Source organism: Lissotriton vulgaris, chromosome 5, assembly GCF_964263255.1.
Source record: "Lissotriton vulgaris chromosome 5, aLisVul1.2, whole genome shotgun sequence".
NCBI classification, from domain to species: Eukaryota; Metazoa; Chordata; class Amphibia; order Caudata; family Salamandridae; genus Lissotriton; species Lissotriton vulgaris.
Genome location: NC_141693.1, coordinates 853,896,838 through 853,918,629, shown reverse-complemented (window position 1 = coordinate 853,918,629; position 21,792 = coordinate 853,896,838). Strand labels below are relative to the sequence as shown.

General features: G+C 45.0%; 1 pseudogene; it reads left to right on the top strand.

The window, feature by feature from the left end:
* Positions 1-7,713: 7,713 nt before the first annotated feature.
* Positions 7,714-8,202, top strand: LOC147711700 (serine/arginine-rich splicing factor 2 pseudogene; annotated as a pseudogene).
* The last annotated feature ends 13,590 nt before the right edge of the window (positions 8,203-21,792 follow it).

Below are 21,792 nucleotides of genomic sequence, written 5' to 3'. Positions count from 1 at the left end.
CACCACATCCACGTTATCTTAACGTCCCGGTTGACGATTTGCGTCAACTTTATACCTCCTTAGTTGGGGTACATAGAGCTTTAGTACAATGCATTTCTCGCAACGTCCCGATGGGGGCACCTGTGGTTGCGGTGCTACCAGCTGGACTGGCCGGGATGACAATTAGTCCCGTCAAGGTTAATTCGGTAATGGGCAAGCACCCCTAGATTAAGGATGATATGCCTTATTCGATTGCAGAGGAATTTGACCAACTGGAAGCTGTATTTCCCAATACGACACCTGTAAAAAAACACATGATGCTGACAATTAGTTTGCAGAAAGACTTAGTGCCAGAGGTAACAGATTGTGAGAATTGGGGTAAAGTATTTGTAGCGGTATATGCGAAGTGCTTCAGCAGTCCGTCTATGACTGTCCTGTCCTCCGTGATCAAGCAGGTTTAGGATGAGCAAGGTCCGGAGCCGGCTGTCGAGGTGGGAATAAGGCTTGTCGGAATGTTTGACGTAGTTGCTGATCTCATCCTTTCAAATGTGAAGGGAGATGTGGTTAACTTCCAGGTGTCTAATGCTCTGCACCTTGTACCTGACGCCAAAAATCCCTGAGCTTTACTGAAAATTATTGCTGAGGCTTATAAGAAAATTGGCCGCAATAGTTTGGGTGTTAGTCCTTTTGCTAAATCGGCAGCTCAACCGCAAACTCAGACGGCGAAGTCTGCTAAAGACGACCCTCTAAATTTTCCAAAACAAAATTGGAAGAATAAAGAGCAGGGGAAGCTGCAACAGAAACGGGGGTCGTGTCCTGCTTCACCGATATCAGTGTCTAGTGAGCGCACTTATGATTTGCATGACCGCGCGAGAATTAGGTCTCCTGATAGATTTCAGGTTCCTGATCAACGTTCTCCACGTTCTTCACAGGAAACATCGGGCATGCAAGCCGGTGGCGTAGAACGCGGCAGAGGTCAGGGTGCCCCACAAGGACGTGAGCAGCCCCGCCCAGCTGATGGTAAATGGTACATGTAAGAACGGGGTCCCCGCAAGGAAAGCGTGTTGTATCCCACACACACTAACACTATTGGAAACTAACAGACAAGGATACAAAAGAATTCACAGGTGTTGTATTTTATTTCGCAACACCAGGTTTTGCCCACAATTGGGTTACTTCATATTGAATAAATAGCCCCAAACAGTGAAAGGAAAGGAAGGAGGGGAAGGGGTAGTGCTCGAAGGAGTGTAAAGTCAAAAACAATAGACACAGTCAAGAAATCATGTGATAAATACAAATATTCAAAAGAATTTGCAACAGTTCAGATTCACAAGCCCAAAATCAAGGAATCCATTAATAAACTGTTAACTAATGACATTTCAACGGTCACATGATAAGATTAACAGTGGTTGAGGGCATGTGCCGGAAGTCCAAAAAGAAAGCCGTCAATGTTTCGACCCCTATCTGTAGGCTACGTTAAGTCCTTTGGCGGGGTCTTCATCAGGACATATACGGGAGGGAGGTGAAATGGGGCAGTCCTATCTGAAAAGTTAAGAAAAGAGGGGGGGTGGATTAGAATTATAAGTAGTAAATTTAATTATATCCATTTAGTTTAGCAGTGTTACATTCATAATAATTACCATGGAGTCATGGCCTTGCTCGGCTCTAGACGTAGTAATTTTAGTCAACCACGCAGAACGTCGTAGTCGGTCTGAGCGAATTTATTGCGTGAAACTACAGAGGAAAGGAAAACATACAGCCAGTTGAGTGGTTATTTGTCAATGAGCGTTGGCTGCTCAATTAAAAATGGAAGTGGAACTTACAAAAACTTCACCCATTCAGCCGAATGGTGAGTTTAGTGTCGCCCCACAGGGGGCATTGGCCGTTTACAGTTGTCTAGACAAGGGTGCAACTAATGTACATGAACTGTGAATTAAAAGAAGTCCACAATCAGCTTAAAGGATTTCTTACTCAAAGTAAGTCTACACAGAGTCGTGGCCGATATGTGGCCTAAGCCCAGTGTGACATCAAAGGCATAAGGCCACTCACTATCTATAAGCAGTAAACACCGTTTTCTTACATAACTTGATGACCAGTGGGGTCTAAGGCAACAGGTCCTTAAATACTGGCGATCGCTGAAAAATATATAAAGACACAGGGCTTCGTTGTTAGCTTACCAAAATCTAATGTGTACGCACCAGTCGTGTAAGGAAGGCGCAATAACAATATGTACCTCCGAGTTAAAAGCGAGGGGGAGAAACGTTCGTCGTTATGGAGAGTCAGTACTTGGTGGTGCAGGCAGGCTGGGGATGTCCGATACCCAATCGTCCCAGGGAAACAAATGCAGCGAGAGACGGGCAGCCGTTCCGTCAAACACGGGGGAAAATCAATCCTACGGAAATAAACGTGGATGCCCGTCAGGGGTCTGAGATATCTATTAACCGTGGAGTACTTCCCAAGGTTCATGGCCACTCACTGAAACCCTAAAGGGGCAGCTGTGTTCGATGCCGGTCCACGAAAAACTCTGCAGCCTCGCTACCCGGAGTATGGGGGCGGAGTTAGTTAAAACGTCCCAAAAAAGGAAAGTGAAGAGTTACTTGGTAGCTACGGCAGTGCATGAAGCTAACATGATGCAAAAGCAGTGCGGGGGACCCTGTCTACTAGAAATTCCATACATTACCATATCGATGATAAATACAAAATTAGAGGAAATTGTGAAATGTTTGAAAAACCACATTACATGGAACAAGATATAAACCATCTTAAGGGGGAATGCAATGTGTCACAAATAAATTGTACTCGTGCAACACTCTCACAGGAGGTTGTAAACGAGTTTACATATCAAGATAGATGATATCACTCGATTTCACAAATGAACTGAAGAAAAAGGTCTAATGCAGAAAAAACCTCTAATGCAAAAGACAATGTTTGTTAATGTCCGTGCAACTCTCTGACAAGAGGTTGTAAGCGAGTAACGTTACATCTAGCATAATGAACCACTGGTAAATTCTGAAAATTTCAAGGGCATTTGGGAACTATGACAGCCATGCAGGAAGCGGAGTCTCGTGCACTTCTCCAACATGAGAGTGAAACGAGTATCAATAATGATCTGCATATTAGGTGTAGTGCGTTGTTTACATTAACCCAATGCCGCCAGTTGTGCCAAACTACTGTCCTGTTAGTTAAGGCCATTTTTAATCGAGTCTAGAATGGACATCCATTTGGATTCACGTGTATTTAATACATGCATTCCCCCTTAAGATGGTTTATATCTTGTTCCATGTAATGTGGTTTTTCAAACATTTCACAATTTCCTCTAATTTTGTATTTATCATCGATCTCGTAATGTATGGAATTTCTAGTAGACAGGGTCCCCCGCACTGCTTTTGCATCATGTTAGCTTCATGCACTGCCGTAGCTACCAAGTAACTCTTCACTTTCCTCTTTTGGGACGTTTTAACAAACTCCGCCCCCAAACTCCGCGTAGCGAGGCTGTGGAGTTTTTCGTGGACCGGCATCGAACACAGCGACCCCTTTAGGGTTTCAGTGAGTGGCCATGAACCTTGGGAAGTACTCCACGGTTAATAGATATCTCAGACCCCTGACGGGCATCCACGTTTATTTCCGTAGGATTGATTTTCCCCCGTGTTTGACGGAACGGCTGCCCGTCTCTCGCTGCATTTGTTTCCCTGGGACGATTGGGTATCGGACGTCCCCAGCCTGCCTGCACCACCAAGTACTGACTGGCCATACCGATGAACGTTTCTCCCCTTCACTTTTAACTCGGAGGTACATATTGTTATTGCGCCTTCCTTACACGACTGGTGCGTACACATTACATTTTGGTAAGCTAACAATGGAGCCCTGTGTCTTATATATTTTTCAGCGATCGCCAGTATTTAAGGACCTGGTGCCTTAGACCCCACTGGTCATCAAGTTATGTAAGTAACTGTGTTTACTGCTTATAGATAGTGAGTGGCCTTATGCCTTTGATGTTACACTGAGCTTAGGCCACATATCGGCCATGACTCTGTGTAGACTTACTTTGAGTAAGAAATCCTTTAAGCTGATTTTGGACTTCTTTTAATTCACAGTTCATGTACATTAGTTGCACCCTTGTCCAGACAACTGTAAACGGCCAATGCCCCCTGTGGGGCGACACTAAACTCACCATTCGGCTGAATGGGTGAAGTTTTTGTAAGTTCCACTTCCATTTTTAATTGAGCAGCCAACGCTCATTGACAAATAACCACTCAACTGGCTGTATGTTTTTCCTTTCCTCTGTAGTTTTGCGCAATAAATTCGCTCAGACCGACTACGACGTTCTGCGTGGTTGACTAAAATTCCTACGTCTAGAGCCGAGCAAGGCCATGACTCCATGGTAATTATTATGAATGTAACACTGCTAAACTAAATGGATGTAATTAAATGTACTACTTAGAATTCTAATCCAACCCCCACCCCCCTTTTCTTACCTTTTCAGATAGGACTGCCCCATTTCACCTCCCTCCCGTATATGTCCTGATGAAGACCCCGCCAAAGGACTTAACGTAGCCTACAGATAGGGGTTGAAACGTCGACGGCTTTCTTTTTGGACTTCCGGTACATGCCCTCAACCACTGTTAATCTTATCATGTGACCGTTGAAATGTCATTAGTTAACAGTTTATTAATGGATTCCTTGATTTTGGGCTTGTGAATCTGAACTGTTGCAAATTCTTTTGAATATTTGTATTTATCACATGATTTCTTGAATGTGTCTATTCCTTTTGACTTTACACTCCTTCGAGCACTACCCCTTCCCCTCCTTCCTTTCCTTTCCCTGTTTGGGGCTATTTATTCAATATGAAGTAACGCAATTGTGGGCAAAACCAGGTGTTGCGAAATAAAATACAACACCTGTGAATTCTTTTGTATCCTTGTCTGTTAGTTTCCAATAGTGTTAGTGTGTGTAGGATACAACACGCTTTCCTTGTGGGGACCCCGTTCTTACATGTACCACATACCGCCCAGATCCCCGCGACTGCATGGGTTCAACCCTCTTTTTGTAACAGCTGATGGTAAAGGCAAGCAGGGCGTCATTCCACGTCAATACCCTCAGTTTTAGAAAAATAAAGTTGCTGCGTTAACCGCAAGGTATGCCACAGATAGTGAGAACATAGCTTTGGAACCTGACATGAGCATTAATGCTGCTCGACAGTGCAGCGGAGGTTACAATAGTGCAGCAAGCACTGCGTCCATATCTGAAGGTGACAACAACTGACACTTTTATCCCTGTGGAAACTGCAGACACCCGAACGGCTCCCCCTGACAGACTATATGATATAGTACTTTTAATGGAAGGTGACATACAATGTGTAATAAAAGGGATTTTTGTGGAAAATCTGACCTCTACATATGACATTCTGTTCGCTGTGGCAGATTGGCCCCCGCCTTTAGTTTTAGCCGCTCAAAGAGGGGAGGAGGTGATCCTCCCCAGTTTTTTTCACACAGAGCCCAATGAGTAGGTGCAGAACTTTGCAGAAGAGTGGGCTCTGGTGTTATACCATACTCAGGTCGGGTGGGGTAAACTTTCTCCCAGACATGAGATTCCATTGTGGTCTATGCCACAGCCACAACTTCAATATCCCATGCGGCGTGAAGCAAAAGCTCCTGTTGCGGAAATCCTTGACTAATTAGAATATCAAGGTGTGATTGAGACATGTGTGTCACCCATGAATAATTTTTTTTTGTCATAACCTGTCCCCTATTAGTAGTCAAGGGACAGCATTCACTTTTGGCGGCAAACAAAACAATGTAAAAGATTGGCCATGGGCTATATAAACATCCCAGGCGTCTTTGCCACACGTGTTGTCTCTTTGTTAGACTGCATTGTCCCTGATGAATACTTGTACATTGATGATATTTATCTCATGGACAACGTATTATGGCCACATCTCTGTTGCGTGGACTGCATCATAGTTATGTTTGCGGACTTTGGATACAAATTACACTGTTGTTTCTGGGTTATGAGCTCAACAATGAAGGTCGAGGTCTTGCACCTCACTACCTGGAGAAATGCGCATGTTTGAGATCTCCTACAACTCTGAAACAAATTACAATCTTTGCTGAGATTTTTGAATTTCGACCGTACTTACGTTCCCGATTATACCCAGCGTATCAAGCTGCTAAATGTCTTGATACAACCTCCTTTTTTTAAGTCATGCTGGCTGCCTGAACATTCAGCTATTCTGAAATCTTTGCAGTCTGATCTTCTAGAATCTAAGTACTTATTGACTTGTGACAACCTCATTAACCTGGTGATAAGAATTGTTCCAGGTGCCGTGGGTTTCACATATTCGATGTTTAATGAAGGAGACACAGTACCTATTGCTTACAAGTCACACTTCTACACTTCGGCTGAAATGCGCTTTTCTTCCGTCAAGAAGATTTTGGCAGCTGTACAAATGGCGATTCTAAAAGAGAGAGCGCTGTCACAGGGAAAACACATGTTGGTTGTTACACCTTACCCTCACTTGAAGCAGTGACGAAAGCCAGTGTACCAAATTCTAAAGCTTTACATCCTTGTTGGATACAATGGGCCACGTCGCTGACGTCGCTGACGTCTCCGGATGTCACATTTATCTTTGACCCCTCTTTGCAAATACAGGTCTCGCCTGGAAATCGCATCCGAAGGATGCGTCCAGGCTGGAGACTTATAGCGAGCTGACACGGGGGAATGACGGACAAGAAACTGTCACGCGCTTCTCCCCAGCTGGATTCAGCTGCTTGCACGCGCACCAACATTCACGCATGCGCACATCACAGCCACACGCATACACAGCACTCACGCATGCGCACATACACACGCATACACAGGCACACCCCCGTCGCCGCCGCCGCACCTACACGCATGCACAGAGACCCCTCCACACACACCAGCCCCTCTCCTCCCGGCTCCACTCACCGGTGTCTGGCGGGCGCTCCCCGGGTCTCCAGGCTCCTTCCCTTCCTCCGCAGCTGCAGGCTCTCAACATTCACACATGCGCACATCACAGCCACACGCATACACAGCACTCACGCATGCGCACATACACACGCATACACAGGCACACCCCCCGTCGCCGCCGCCGCACCTACACGCATACACAGAGACCCCTCCACACACACCAGCCCCTCTCCTCCCGGCTCCACTCACCGGTGTGTGGCGGGCGCTCCCCGGGTCTCCAGGCACCTTCCCTTCCTCCGCAGCTGCAGGCTCTCCCCACATCACGGGGGCCCGCTGCTAGACAGAAGGCTTCTCTGTGGCCGGGCGGTGGTAGCGCTCGGCGGGGCTCTCTCTCCACATGGGAGCCCCGCCTCCTCAGTGCGCCCGCTTCGCCTCGCGGGTCTTCACCCGGTCCCCCATCTCGGGACCGGGACTTAAAGGGAAACAGTATCCAGGGCTCCTTCCTGGTCACGGGAGCCCCGGGGCCGCAATGCTCACGCCACTTCCTGCTGCCGGCTCCTCTTCCTGGTTGCACGTCAGGTCCCGGGCCAGCAGCCAATCAGAGCGCGGCCCGGGAATGACGTCACAGAGGTGTCCCGCAGTACCGCCCCCGGCCTGCCTGACTTCTCAATTACTTTATTCAGGTTATTTTTTTATTTTAACTAACTTTGGCCAAAGCTCTTGTCAGTGTAGGCGCCCACGCCTGCTGACTTTCACCTTTCTGAATAGTTAAGGTTCCGCCCGACGCCTCTCACGGGTTCCCTGGAGATGAGTTACGGCAGGCCGCCGCCTGACGTAGGAGGCATGACGTCCTTGAAGGTGGACAATCTTACCTACAGGACGTTGCCCGAAACACTTCGAAGAGTTTTCGAGAAGTATGGACGAGTAGGCGACGTCTATATCCCCCGCGACCGATACACGAAGGAGAGCCGCGGTTTTGCCTTTGTAAGATTCCATGACAAACGTGATGCCGAGGATGCCATGGACGGAGCCGTACTGGATGGGCGCGAACTTCGGGTGCAGATGGCTCGTTATGGAAGGCCACCAGACTCACACCATAGCCGCAGGGGACCACCACCCCGAAGATATGGAGGCAGTGGAGGAAGTTATGGACGCCGGAGTCGCAGTCCCAGGAGGCGTCGTCGGTCGAGGTCCCGCAGTCGGAGTCGCTCCAGATCCCGCAGCAGGAGCCGCTACAGCCGATCCAAGTCAAGATCCCGCACACGATCAAGGTCTCGTTCCACATCGAAGTCCTGACAGTGAGTGCAGAGTGCGTGCAGAGTGCAGAGTGAGTGCAGAGTGAGTGCAGAGTGACAGTGAGTGCGGAGTGACAGTGAGTGCAGAGTGACAGTGAGTGCAGAGTGACAGTGAGTGCAGAGTGACAGTGAGTGCGGAGTGACAGTGAGTGCGGAGTGACAGTGAGTGCAGAGTGACTGAGTGCAGAGTGAATGCAGAGTGACAGTAAGTGCAGAGTGAGTGACAGTGAGTGCGGAGTGACAGTGAGTGCGGAGTGACAGTGAGTGCAGAGTGACAGTGAGTGCAGAGTGACAGTGAGTGCAGAGTGCGTGCAGAAACAGTGAGTGCAGAGTGCGTGCAGAAACAGTGAGTGCAGAGTGACAGTGAGTGCAGAGTGAGTGCAGTGACAGTGAGTGCAGAGTGACAGTGAGTGCAGAGTGACAGTGAGTGCAGAGTGCGTGCAGAATGACAGTGCGTGCAGAGTGACAGTGCGTGCAGAGTGACAGTGCGTGCAGAGTGACAGTGCGTGCAGAGTGCGTGCAGAGTGACAGTAAGTGCAGAGTGCGTGCAGAGTGACAGTGAGTGCAGAGTGCGTGCAGAGTGACAGTGAGTGCAGAGTGAGTGCAGAGTGACAGTGAGTGCAGAGTGACAGTGAGTGCAGAGTGAATGCAGAGTGACAGTGAATGCAGAGTGACAGTGAGTGCAGAGTGACAGTGAGTGCAGAGTGACAGTGAGTGCAGAGTGCGTGCAGAAACAGTGAGTGCAGAGTGCGTGCAGAGTGAGTGCAGAGTGACAGTGAGTGCGGAGTGACACTGAGTGCGGAGTGACAGTGAGTGCAGAGTGACAGTGAGTGCAGAGTGACAGTGAGTGCGGAGTGACAGTGAGTGACAGTGAGTGCAGAGTGACAGTGAGTGCAGAGTGACAGTGAGTGCAGAGTGACAGAGTGCAGAGTGAATGCAGAGTGACAGTGAGTGCAGAGTGACAGTGAGTGCAGAGTGACAGTGAGTGCAGAGTGACAGTGAGTGCAGAGTGCGTGCAGAAACAGTGAGTGCAGAGTGCGTGCAGAGTGAGTGCAGAGTGACAGTGAGTGCGGAGTGACAGTGAGTGCGGAGTGACAGTGAGTTCAGAGTGACAGTGAGTGACAGTGAGTGACAGTGAGTGACAGTGAGTGACAGTGAGTGCGGAGTGACAGTAAATGCAGAGTGACAGTGAATGCAGAGTGACAGTGAGTGCAGAGTGACAGTGAGTGCAGAGTGACAGTGAGTGCAGAGTGACAGTGAGTGCAGAGTGACAGTGAGTGCAGAGTGCGTGCAGAAACAGTGAGTGCAGAGTGCGTGCAGAGTCAGAGTGAGTGCAAAGTGACAGTGAGTGCAGAGTGAGTGCAGTGACAGTGAGTGCAGAGTGACAGTGAGTGCAGAGTGACAGTGAGTGCAGAGTGCGTGCAGAGTGACAGTGCATGCAGAGTGACAGTGCGTGCGGAGTGACAGTGAGTGCAGAGTGACAGTGAGTGCAGAGTGACAGTGAGTGCAGAGTGACAGTGAGTGCAGAGTGACAGTGAGTGCGGAGTGACAGTGAGTGACAGTGAGTGCAGAGTGACAGTGAGTGCAGAGTGACAGTGAGTGCAGAGTGACAGTGAGTGCAGAGTGACAGTGAGTGCGGAGTGACAGTGAGTGACAGTGAGTGCAGAGTGATAGTGAGTGCAGAGTGACAGTGAGTGCAGAGTGACAGTGAGTGCAGAGTGACAGTGAGTGCAGAGTGCGTGCAGAAACAGTGAGTGCAGAGTGCGTGCAGAGTCAGAGTGAGTGCAGAGTGACAGTGAGTGCAGAGTGAGTGCAGTGACAGTGAGTGCAGAGTGACAGTGAGTGCAGAGTGCATGCAGAGTGACAGTGCGTGCAGAGTGACAGTGCGTGCAGAGTGACAGTGCGTGCAAAGTGACAGTGCGTGCAGAGTGACAGTGCGTGCAGCGTGCGTGCAGAGTGACAGTAAGTGCAGAGTGCATGCAGAGTGACAGTGAGTGCAGAGTGCGTGCAGAGTGAGTGCAGAGTGACAGTGAGTGCAGAGTGACAGTGAGTGCAGAGTGACAGTGAGTGCAGAGTGACAGTGAGTGCAGAGTGCATGCAGAAACAGTGAGTGCAGAGTGTGTGCAGAGTGACAGTGAGTGCAGGGTGAGTTCAGAGTGACAGTGAGTGCAGAGTGACAGTGAGTGCAGAGTGAGTGCAGTGACAGTGAGTGCAGAGTGACAGTGAGTGCAGAGTGCGTGCAGAGTGACAGTGCGTGCAGAGTGACAGTGCGTGCAGAGTGACAGTGCGTGCAGAGTGACAGTGCGTGCAGAGTGACAGTGAGTGCAGAGTGACAGTGAGTGCAGAGTGACAGTGAGTGCAGAGTGACAGTGAGTGCAGAGTGACAGTGAGTGCAGAGTGAGTGCAGAGTGACAGTGAGTGCAGAGTGACAGTGAGTGCAGAGTGCGTGCAGAGTGACAGTGAGTGCAGAGTGACAGTGAGTGCAGAGTGACAGTGAGTGCAGAGTGACAGTGAGTACAGTCACTCAGCACCCCCACATTATCACTCAGAACCACCACAACATCACTCAGAACCACCACAGCACCACTCAGCACCACCACAGCATCACTCAGCACCACCACAGCACCACCACAGCACCACCACAGCACCACCATAGCACCACTCAGCACCACCACAGCATCACTCAGCATCACCACAGCCCCATTCAGCACCACCACAGCATCACTCAGCACCACCACAGCACAAATATGTTCTCTCAATGTTTCAAGCTTTATTACAAATGTCACAAAAAGATGTTCATATTTCACTTCTGTTCTTGGATTTCGTTACAATAAAATACACTGAACATAATCTTCACAAAAGTTATTTACAAAAGTTTAAGCTATTGCCATTATAAATTACAATCACTTTTATTAAGTATTAAAAAAAATTAAAAGCCATTGTTATTTGTAATATCAATACATCTAAGTCACGTAAATACAAATGTTGCATTACAAATGCTATAGGTGTCACATTTGCGAAAGTTATAACTATTGGCATTGTAAATGACAAAGCTATTAATTTAGCTATTTTCAAAACCAACACATAAATGAACATTTGGTGAATTTCCATTAAAATATTTGACTTTTTTACTAAGATATTATTATACTCTTTTATGTAAACAAAATTTAGATACTGCATAAATAACTTTAATAAAACATATTTTATATGTAGCTTTTTATGTAAAAAAATAACTATAGCACAAAGCAAAAAACAATTGCCATTTACAATGCTAATAGCTCAAACTTAAATAATGCGAGACCTATTGCATTGCAAATGCTTGTTACAGTATGAATTTGGTCATCCTGCTCCTCTGTCTATGCGTCCACTTGAGGATTACCATTGTATCATTTACACTGATGGTTCGGCGCAACCGGCGACGGAATCTAAACATTCTTATTCAGCGGCCTGCACAATCATGGCTGGTACCATTGTGAATGGAGAATTCAAGTCCGATGTTATGCGCACACAGACAGTAGGTGACTATACCGCCCAGCTGGAAGAGCTCCGTAGTTTGCTGAACCTTGTGTGACTACTTTAATTGTGAGTGACTCTTACTACTGTGTCCAGTCTTTCAATGACAATTTATTATTTTGGACTCAAAATGACTATTGAGATTCCAAAGGTGGCACAATTGCTATGGGTTCGAGTCGCAGAACTTAAGGAGCGTCTGCCTCTCGTAAATGTAATTCATACTCTTGGTCACCAGCACGTAGGAGTACATGCTGGCAATAGTCTTGCTGACGAGGCAGTGAAGACAGCAGTAGCAACATATGTAGCAGCAGCAGTTACAAGGTCCAAAAGTAAGATTGAAGATGACATCTTGGCAGCTATTGCTGCTACAGAGAAGGGTGATAATTAGCCTAGAGGTTTCCCTTCCAAATACTCTGATCATTTAAGTCCTGATAATGTTCCCATTGTGAGAATTAACGACGTTGGTGACATGCTGATTCCCAACGAGGACCGCAGGCTATCCTTGATAACAGCCGCTCACGAAGGTATGGCCTCGGCTCACGCTGGCGTTTCAGCGACTGTATCTTTCTTACAGCAGTGTTATTGGTGGCATGGATTGTATAAACAAACTTGTGAATATGTCATTTCTTGTGATTTTTGTCAGCAGATGAAACCTTTCACTGCTGCACGGCCACCACAAACTCAGCTGTGCATATCTAATAGACCACTTGGTTATGCTTATGAGATCACTGCTGTACCTTTTCTTCTGATACTGCGTTCAAGTATATCTTAGTTGCAGTGAATCTGTGCACATGTTTTCTATGGGTTTGGCCACAAAGGAGTGCTGATGCTCGAACTGTCATCAGGGATTTGCTTGTCTTTGTGGGAATTTTTGCATGTGGCACCTTTCATTCTGACCAGGGTCCAGCGTTCGCCTCTAAGACGTACAAGGAAGCCATGGGGTCTTTGGGGGTGCAGGTCAAATTTTCGTCTCCATACCAGCCTGAGGGCAATTCTGTTGTGTAGCGAATGAATCAATACTTAAAGCAATCTTTGACCGCTAGGGTTTTGGGTACTGGCAGGAACTGGTTTGCTCATCTGTATAGCATACAGTGTGCACTAAATAATCTCCCTAGAAGATCTCTGGGTGGGCGGACCCCATACGAAATGCTCTTTGGCATAAAAATGTTTGTCCCGGATCTTGATGGTCTAGACATGGCGGCGACAGCCGTACCCTTTGACGTAGATAATCATTATGCTGTGTTACAGAGCCTACATGAGACTCGAGACAGTCTTGCAAAGGAAAACTTGCCCTCTACATCTGGAGCTGAAGCTGCTCTACAGATTCCGGTAGTTGGCTGGCTACCCCGAGTCAAAGACCTGGTCCCTGAGAAGATGGAGAACAAGAAGGAATTCAACCCCTCTTATTGTGCACCAAATCCAGTGCTTTGAGTGCAGGGCACAAGAACAGTCATTTTACCACAACTTCCTGGTTGCAGGGAAAACAGGTACATCTCCATTGACAATGTCAAACTATAACAAGTGGCTGATTCTTCTTAGTATGACTCCTGCAGTCTCTTGTCCATAGATGCTGAGAAATTCTGTTTTGGCCTCGGCTAACACCAACAGGCCTGACATTGCCATAGAGATGTCCACAGTTACGAATCTGTTATTAAATCAACCCGCTGGTGATCGACATGAAGATACTGAGTACACCTATCACACAGATGTGTCATTGCCTGGTGTGCAAGCCCGTCCTATTGACCAGTCATGTTTTTCATTTGATTCTGACTCCATAACATTGAGTGTATCATCAAGGTTTTCTATGTTTGTTACTTGGTTTAAAAGAAATTTTTTTGTTCCACCTTGGACTTACATCTGTTTAGTTCTCATCTCCATTTTTTTGTTCATGTCGATTGGATTTGTGATTGTATTTTTTCATCTAGTAAATGGATACTATAAAACTGAACGATCAAAAATCAGGTCAATTGATGGAACTTTGGGGTAGATGTAATAACATCCTGATTTGCGAATCTAAAATAGCGTTTTTTAGAAATCGCTATTTGAGATTTGCAAATAGGGATGTATATAGAAAAGCGCAATTTTTTTTCGATTTCTTAAAATTCCTTAAACGCGATTAGCAAATTGCGAATCGCAATTAAGGAATCATTTCCCATTAATTTCTATGGGCCAGGAGGCCCATAGGAATGAATGGGAAGTTATTCTCAATTTGCAATTCGCAATTTGAGAATCGCAAATTAAGAATAATATCAAGGGTGCAAGGGTGTCATAAGGACAGCCTGATACACCCCTGAAATGAACATGTCTGCACATATGACGCACAAACATGCCCTAAGGGCATGTATGTGCTCCATATAGCACCTTCACAAATGCCAAAAAGTGCATTTGTGAAAGAAATCGCAACTTACCACGAACTTGAAGTTGGTGGTAATTTGTGATTTCTTAAGGAGAATTTGCAAAAATTAAATGCTTGTTGCATAGCATTTAATGAATCGCAAAATGTTGCGTTTCCTTAATTTTGCGATGCGATTTCCCTAATACATACCATTTAGCGAGTTTTTAGCCGCAAACGCTGCTTTTTTGCAAATTGTAGCGTTTGCGACTAAAAATTGCCTTGATACATCTGCCCCTTTGTCCCCACACTCCTCATCACACATCATAAAAAGAGACCAGACTTTTGTCAACATCATAGCCTGTCCTGTGTTGTATGGAATACTGTAAAATTTCAAATTCATGGACCCACAGAGGTAGTTAATGTTCCAAATATACTTCGTGTTTTAATGGGGGATGTTGTCAAACAAAACATACGCTCTGATGATTGGGATGTCCAAGCCATTGATGCTCTCTTTTCTGATTTGAAATATTATGCTGCTTTTGATGCTGAGGATTTATATTTAGACTCTGCAAACTACGCTAACTTGTTCTGTTATCAACACTAAGGCCATCATTTTCTGCATAAGGCTAATACATTTAGAAACGTGCTTAATTACACCCAATGGGAACATTGTCCTACTCCAATAGAAGGCAGCTCTGTTTCCCTTTTGAAAAAATACACATATTTCACTGACTTTGATCGGTCTAACCTAAGCTCATTTTATTTTAAATTAAATTCAAATTCAAATTCGAAAGCGAGGCTTACTCATACAAAATTGCTGTACTCCAAATCCTTTATGGATAGGTTAGCAGTGGGTGGCTGTGAGCTATGGAATGATACCATAGATCTTGAGTCTGTTTGGGGTTCTAAACCTTGGCAGGTGCAGGGCACTGAAGCTTTGCACCATGCATGTCTAATTCCGTCCCACGTGTTTTTTTTGAATAGTACGATTTCACAAACAACATGTCTTGGTTTGGCAATTTCAAAACACATAAATCCCCCTAGAATTCGTAATTTGTATCCATACCCTAACTGGGACAATCATACTGATATGTTCCTTGAGGAATTATAATCATTAATTTGGAATTCCTCATTTAACATTTTGTCCCTGGATCCTGCGGGCTGGCTAGTGTGGCCAACTCGTTCTGATTCTTGTCATCATCCCTTTCTGGGTTTAGACCCTGGCCTCACACAGGACAGAACTGGTCCCCGTTTTGAAAATTCCTATTCAGTTACCACCTATTCTGTGGGGAAATTGTGTCAAAATTGGCTGCAACATTCCTCCCTGGCATCTGTTAAACATCATTTATCTTTGTTGAATGACAATGTGGACTTGACTGATTTTGTTACGGGTCATGTGAGTGGCAGATCTAAAAGATATATATATGCTATTTACAATGAAGTTTTGGAAACTGTCGCACGTTGAGGCTGCTTCCCGTTTAAGAGCAATAGCCCAAACACATTTGGAAAAATTGTTTGCTGTAATTGATAATAGCATTAACACACTCTCTTCCAGGATTTACACCTTAGATAATATTGTTTCATCTGTTGTGGATATTGTGCAAGAGGATGTTTCTGTTTTGTTCCATGGTCAAAATCAATTGCGGTCCAAAATGCAGTTTGCATGGACCTTACAGACTTTAAAATCTGGAACAGTGCCTCGGGACTACATGAATATTTCTTCAGTGTTTTTACCGTTTAATTTAACAGAACAACAACAATTCATGTCCATGAAGGATGCGACATATTCTCTATCGTATATTAAAAAGTTAAAACTGTTACCATTTTCTGTAGCCAAATCTAATTCAGCTGTGTGACTCATTCACGGTTTAATAACGTTGCCTTTTCCTCTGTTTAAGTTTAGTTAATGTATGAAATACTTTGCCCTGGGTAGATGTGATCCACTTGTTACCGCTTTTCTCCATGAAGTTTGGTCTCTGCCCTTCTCATACAGATGTCTGAGGAATGGCAAGGAGGTATACTTAAATGGGGAAGAGTGCAGTTCAACACCTGGTCATTCACTTGTATGTAAAAATGTTCAATTGCACAGTGCGTGTAACATACAGGCTCCGAATTTGGCTTGCATTTTAAAAGGAATTCCAGGGCCAGATATCGTACCGTGTCATTCACACTATTAGCTAACGGTAGCAATTTACTTTTGTTAAATGAAGCTTGCTGCGGGATGCTGGCTGGAATGCTGTACATTGTCACAGTTTCACAGCAAGTAGTTTGCTGTAAAAATGTGCTTTTCCCGCCCCTGCATGGGAGGCTTGATATCTCTATTTAGCCTTCCATTCCAACGCTGAAAGCAGAGTTCAACAAGTTAAACAAAAAAAGGGCTGTATTGTCCCAAAAAGAAGTCCCTCTCACTTCTTCTCATGAAAGATTTTTCCTTCACATTGCTAACACACGTACAGAAGTACATGTGCTTTTAAATACGGATCTCCCACTTCATGTTCAAGTTCAAGTTCAAACGTCTTTATTTCAATATATTTCATCATAAAAGACATCATAAAACACTTTCATCTTCTAATTACAGCGTAGACCATAAAAAGATACTTTAAAACCTAATTGGCCAGAAATTCCCAAACCCATCTCCTATCAGTACAAAATTACACATTTACACAGTAATAAAAAGATTAATTGAATAAAATACACAAAACAGGATTAAATTAGCGAATATAGACGTTCCAGAAAATACATTACTGTTTAAAACAATCAATTATTTGACTAACAAACATCAGTTGGGTGCCTGGCTCTAATAACCCAAGTCCAACCCAAAAATGTAGCTACGGCTGTGGCCACGGGGACTGATGTTGTCGTCCTCAGCAGCCATAAAGCCTCCTGACCCACCCATGTTCTCGGATTGATGCAAATTAGTTTTAACCATTTTCTCCGTGGGGCTGAGTATGCGGGACAGACAAAAAAAGACATGGCCAATAGACTCTATCTGATCGCTACACCACAGGCAGGTTGCCTTGAACTGACCCCCCAATTCTTTGTAAAGGATCTTAGTGGTAACGACCCAACTCTAAACTGGTGGAACAGCTTCCTATCAATACTCTTGGTGATAACATCCCAGTAAATTTCAAATGAGGGGTCAAGCTTATGATACAGGAACCTACCAGTCAAGGAAACTGAATCTGACTGGGCAATAAGCTGATTCCTTTGGGCCACCCAATAAAGATCCTTAAATGCCTTTTTAGGAGGGAATACATTATTTCCAGGGTCCAACCACAGCTGACTTAAGCCCATGTTCTCCAATATAGATTTAACAGTCTTGAACCATGGAAGATTACCAGAACCCACTATAGATCTAACATCTTGGATTTCCTTCGCAAAGGATGCGAGTTCCGGCGTTGACCATATACTCCTCCACAGGGCAACAGTCCTAAAGCGTGCAACTTCTTCAATCGGTTGACAGCCTAGATCCAATAACAGGGGCATCATAGGAGTAGATTGGGGCAAACCAACCAGACAGCGCAGAATTTTTTTTGTACTCTCACTAAGGGGGACAAATCCGAGTAACCCCAAAGGTCTGCGCCATACAATATGGATGAACTAATTTTAGCGTTATATATTTTAAGTGCTGGACCAATTCTTTTATTTAGTGAGGTTCTCTGTTCCTTGAAAAGGCTTCCAGTCAGCTGTGCAAACTTCAGAAAAAGTACTTCAATCTGATCTCCATCTAAGCCTATTTTCAAGGACAACCCTCAGGTAGGTCATCACTGCCACCTGCTCTAACCCGACACCATTCATACTGACATGACTCGCCAGCGGCCTATTTTTTGTTAGCACCAAAAATTTGGTCTTATTCACGTTAACCTGAAGTTCATTATTGTTACAGAATTCCTCAAATTTATTCAGTGCAATTTGTAGCCCCTTTTGAGTTTTAGACAGGATAAGGGTGTCATCGGCAAAGATGAGGAGAGGGAACTTTGTACCACCTAAAGCAGGTGCATCTGTCGAAGTGTCCGCAAGGAAATGCACAACTCTGTTGATAAATAATAAAAACAAAGTCGGAGCTAATATGCACCCCTGACGGACACCATGAGTAACTGGAAATCTCTGGGTGACCTGCCCCTGTCTGCCCCATCTAACTTGTGCAAAATTTGCCTCATGCAGTCTTGTGACCAAATCCAAAAGATCACTAGGCATACCCATACTCCCCAATGCCTCCCATAACTTGGCTCTGGGGACAAGATTGAATGCAGACTTTAAGTCAACAAACGCAGCATAGATTGTTCCTCCACTCAGGGACACCACTTTCCATGAATAAGAATAAATCTGAACACCTGGTCGATTGTGCTGACACAGGATCTAAAACCGGCCTGCATGGGGGATAAGATGTTCTCAATATCCATCCAGACCTGAATGTTAGCCAACACCATCCTAGATATAATTTTCTGGATTGCGTCTATCAGGCTAATAGGGCGGTAGTTCCCCGGGGCCGAACAATCGCCCTTTTTAAATATGGGAAGAATTTCAGCCCCCAACCAAGAGTCCGGAATCGGAGCCCCATTCGCATTTGCGTTCGCAAATAAGGTGATATATGTCACCCAGATCCCGGGCTCGTGCTTAAATAAGTCTGCCGGGATGTAGTCCATGCCTGGGGCCTTACCGGCTTTTGTTAAAAACAGTGCAATCTCTGCATCTTTGGACTCAAATACTGTGGGAGGGCACCTTGACCTTGGCAGTGCGGCAATTATTTCCGAGCCACTGTTTCGGGACCCCTAAACTGGGACTCAAAGTAATCTACCCAATCGTCCGCGGCGACATGATTAGAGGGGGTTTGCAATTCGGGGGTTCTTCCCCATTTAACAATCTGCCAGAAGTTGGTCTGGTTAGTAGACAGGCTTGCCTCACATAAGTCCTGCCAATGACAGTCATCCCATTCTCTCTTGGCCTCTCTCTGGATTTTTTTGTACTCAAGCCTTGCCTTCCTGATGTCTGCACTAACACGGGATTTTAGTGCAATAATCGGGACACTTGTGCCTGTCGGTACTGTTTGTTATACCATTTATGCCCTGGTTTCGTGCCCGAGATAGTTGGGGGCTTAATATTTTTGGAAAAAAGGGCTTTCAAGGAACTAAAAAGCTGTTCATGCAGTACACTCATGTCCACCAGTTTGTCCAAAGGATCAACCAATGCCTGTATGTCATGTAGAGTATTTAAAACTGTGAAGGAGATCTTATCCAAAACTGCCGGGTCCTCCACTACCCTGCTCCACCTCACCCTCCGCCTATCATTTGTTATAATAGCCTCTGCAGTAGCGTACTCAGTGGCTCTAGTACTTACTGGGTTACTTTCAAGCTTCAGGCTAAGGACCAGAGGATTATGGTCACTCTCCGGACGGGCAAAAATGGACATGTCCACCAGCGATGACCAGCACTCTACTTTAATAAGAATATAATCAATTCGGCTCATTCTAATACCATTGTCGAATGTGGCCCTACCAGTTTTATCGGAGGGTGATCGGTCATTTACTGCTCTCAACCCTCATTCTAGGCAAAATCCTAACCAGTGTAACGCAGTCTTGTCCCATACTTAATAGGTTTTAGATCGAGGGCTGGAACAATCCAAAGTTTATCTTCTAAAAAGATGTCGTCCCCACCCCCCACATACAGCCCAAAGGTACAATTAAGGTCCCCGGCCACGATTACGAACTTGTCCCTCCCTATCGAGCTAAGCAGTGAATCAAGCTCTTTTAAAATAATCACTGGACTCCGCCCACCAGGTAAACCACATTAACAATGAAAATGTCCCGCTGGTTAGACCTGGCGAGCTTTATCCCAACAATGTCTGGGGTAAACACAATCACCTCAGTGGGCCTGTAATTAACTGAATGCCTTACCCAAATGGTTAGGCCTCCTGACGCTCTACCCTTATAGGCCCTTATAGCAGGTTTATAAAAGCTGAGATAACCTATGAGGAGTATAGGGTCTGTGGCCCAGGTCTCCTGGAACAATAGGATATCATGAATGTCCACAAATTCAGCCCACTCGCCAATTGCTACCTTACTTTTTAACCCTGCAATATTCCACGAAACTATTTTAAGGGGGGCGTCCTGGCTGACCAGCTGAGATTGAACTAACACATTCAAAGAGGCAAAAGAGACATAGAATCATGCCAAAGCCAATAGGCAAGCCCTACAAATAGGCTAAAAATAGGGATCTAACCACTATACTAGGATGGTAGTAGACCAAAGTCACCATCACTCAGAAATAGGACAAAATATCCGGTCACTACAGTAGTAAACACGTTTTATTCATTGCACCTGTACCAAAACGTTCAAACATCAGATATGATCCGCAATTTTCTTTTCAATAAAGCTGTATCTAGGCCCAACTTCAAAATGTAGATTAGTTTAATATGTGACCAGAATATTGAGTCCTAAATACTATGCTACAAAATACCAAAGCCAGAATATCAACTAAACAAATATATATGGTGACTGTAAGTATATATTGGTAAGTACAGAATTACTATTCCCAGCTCCACATCTATATGCAGGTATCTTTACGATATATATATATATATATATATATCTCTCTTCAAGCTATCTCCCTTTAATCTACATTTCTTTATAACTATAAACTAACATCAATATTTCACAAGTTATCAAGGTAGCCGTTGGATTGAAGCTGTCAGGTTGGCAATGAAAGGACATGTCCCTTATGAGTGTTTGAGTAACCCTAAGGGGCTCATGAAAGTTCTTACCTTTTGAGGTGGGAGGATATGTGCCCTTAGGATTTATGATATTTGCCTTCTTTTCAAACTACCACCCATTGTGCACATTACCCCTGCCCTTTCTTCTCCACTTAAATGTATCTTTCCTGCACTGATAACATTCTGCTGTCTGAGTTCTCTCAAAAGGCACTCATGTATTTACCACTCCTTATCTTTGTTCATTTGTCTATTTCAGTGGTCCAGGACACAACCTGGGCTCACCATTGCTTGACTAATGAATTTTCCTTGTACACTTAGGGGCATATTAGCAAGAACCTCGTTAAAATGATTTCCGTTTTAGCGGCTGGAAACTGCCGCTAAAACGGCGATAATGGGCTTGCTAATATGCGTTATGGAATTCCAATAGAAGCCCAGCTTAGATGTCCTGCACATCTAAGCTGGGCTTCTGTTGGAATTCTATAACGCATATTAGCAAGCCCATTATCGCCGTTTTAGCGGCAAAACGGCGATAATTTTAACGAGGTTCTTGCTAATATGCCCCTTTGTCCCTAATTCAACTTCCTTTCTCCACCTCTGCTCCATGTTCTCTGGAATGCTTTACCTATTCATATTTCAATTACCTACACTCTCTTTATTCCATTAACTGTTGAATAACCATTTTCATCCCACACTTGAATTTTCCCTTTTTCATGTTGCTCTAATTTCACCTGGCTTATTGTGTGCATTGTAGTTTGTAATTACAGAAAGTCCTTCGGTGAAAGTGCTCTATCATGAGTACATTAAATTAAAAGAATAAAATGCACCATACCTGCTGTTCAGTTGAGGGACTTTACAGCCCTGTTGTCAGGGTATCTCTCTCTCACTATGCCTGCATGCACAAGGATCCTTCTGGAGGGCACAGTTATGGCATGTGCTGATCCTTTGCAGTCCTGAATTCTATCTAAATTTCCACCAGAAGAGCAATATGAAAGGTGAGCAGGAGGCACATGCCCTACCAGGGAGTATGGTGGGACT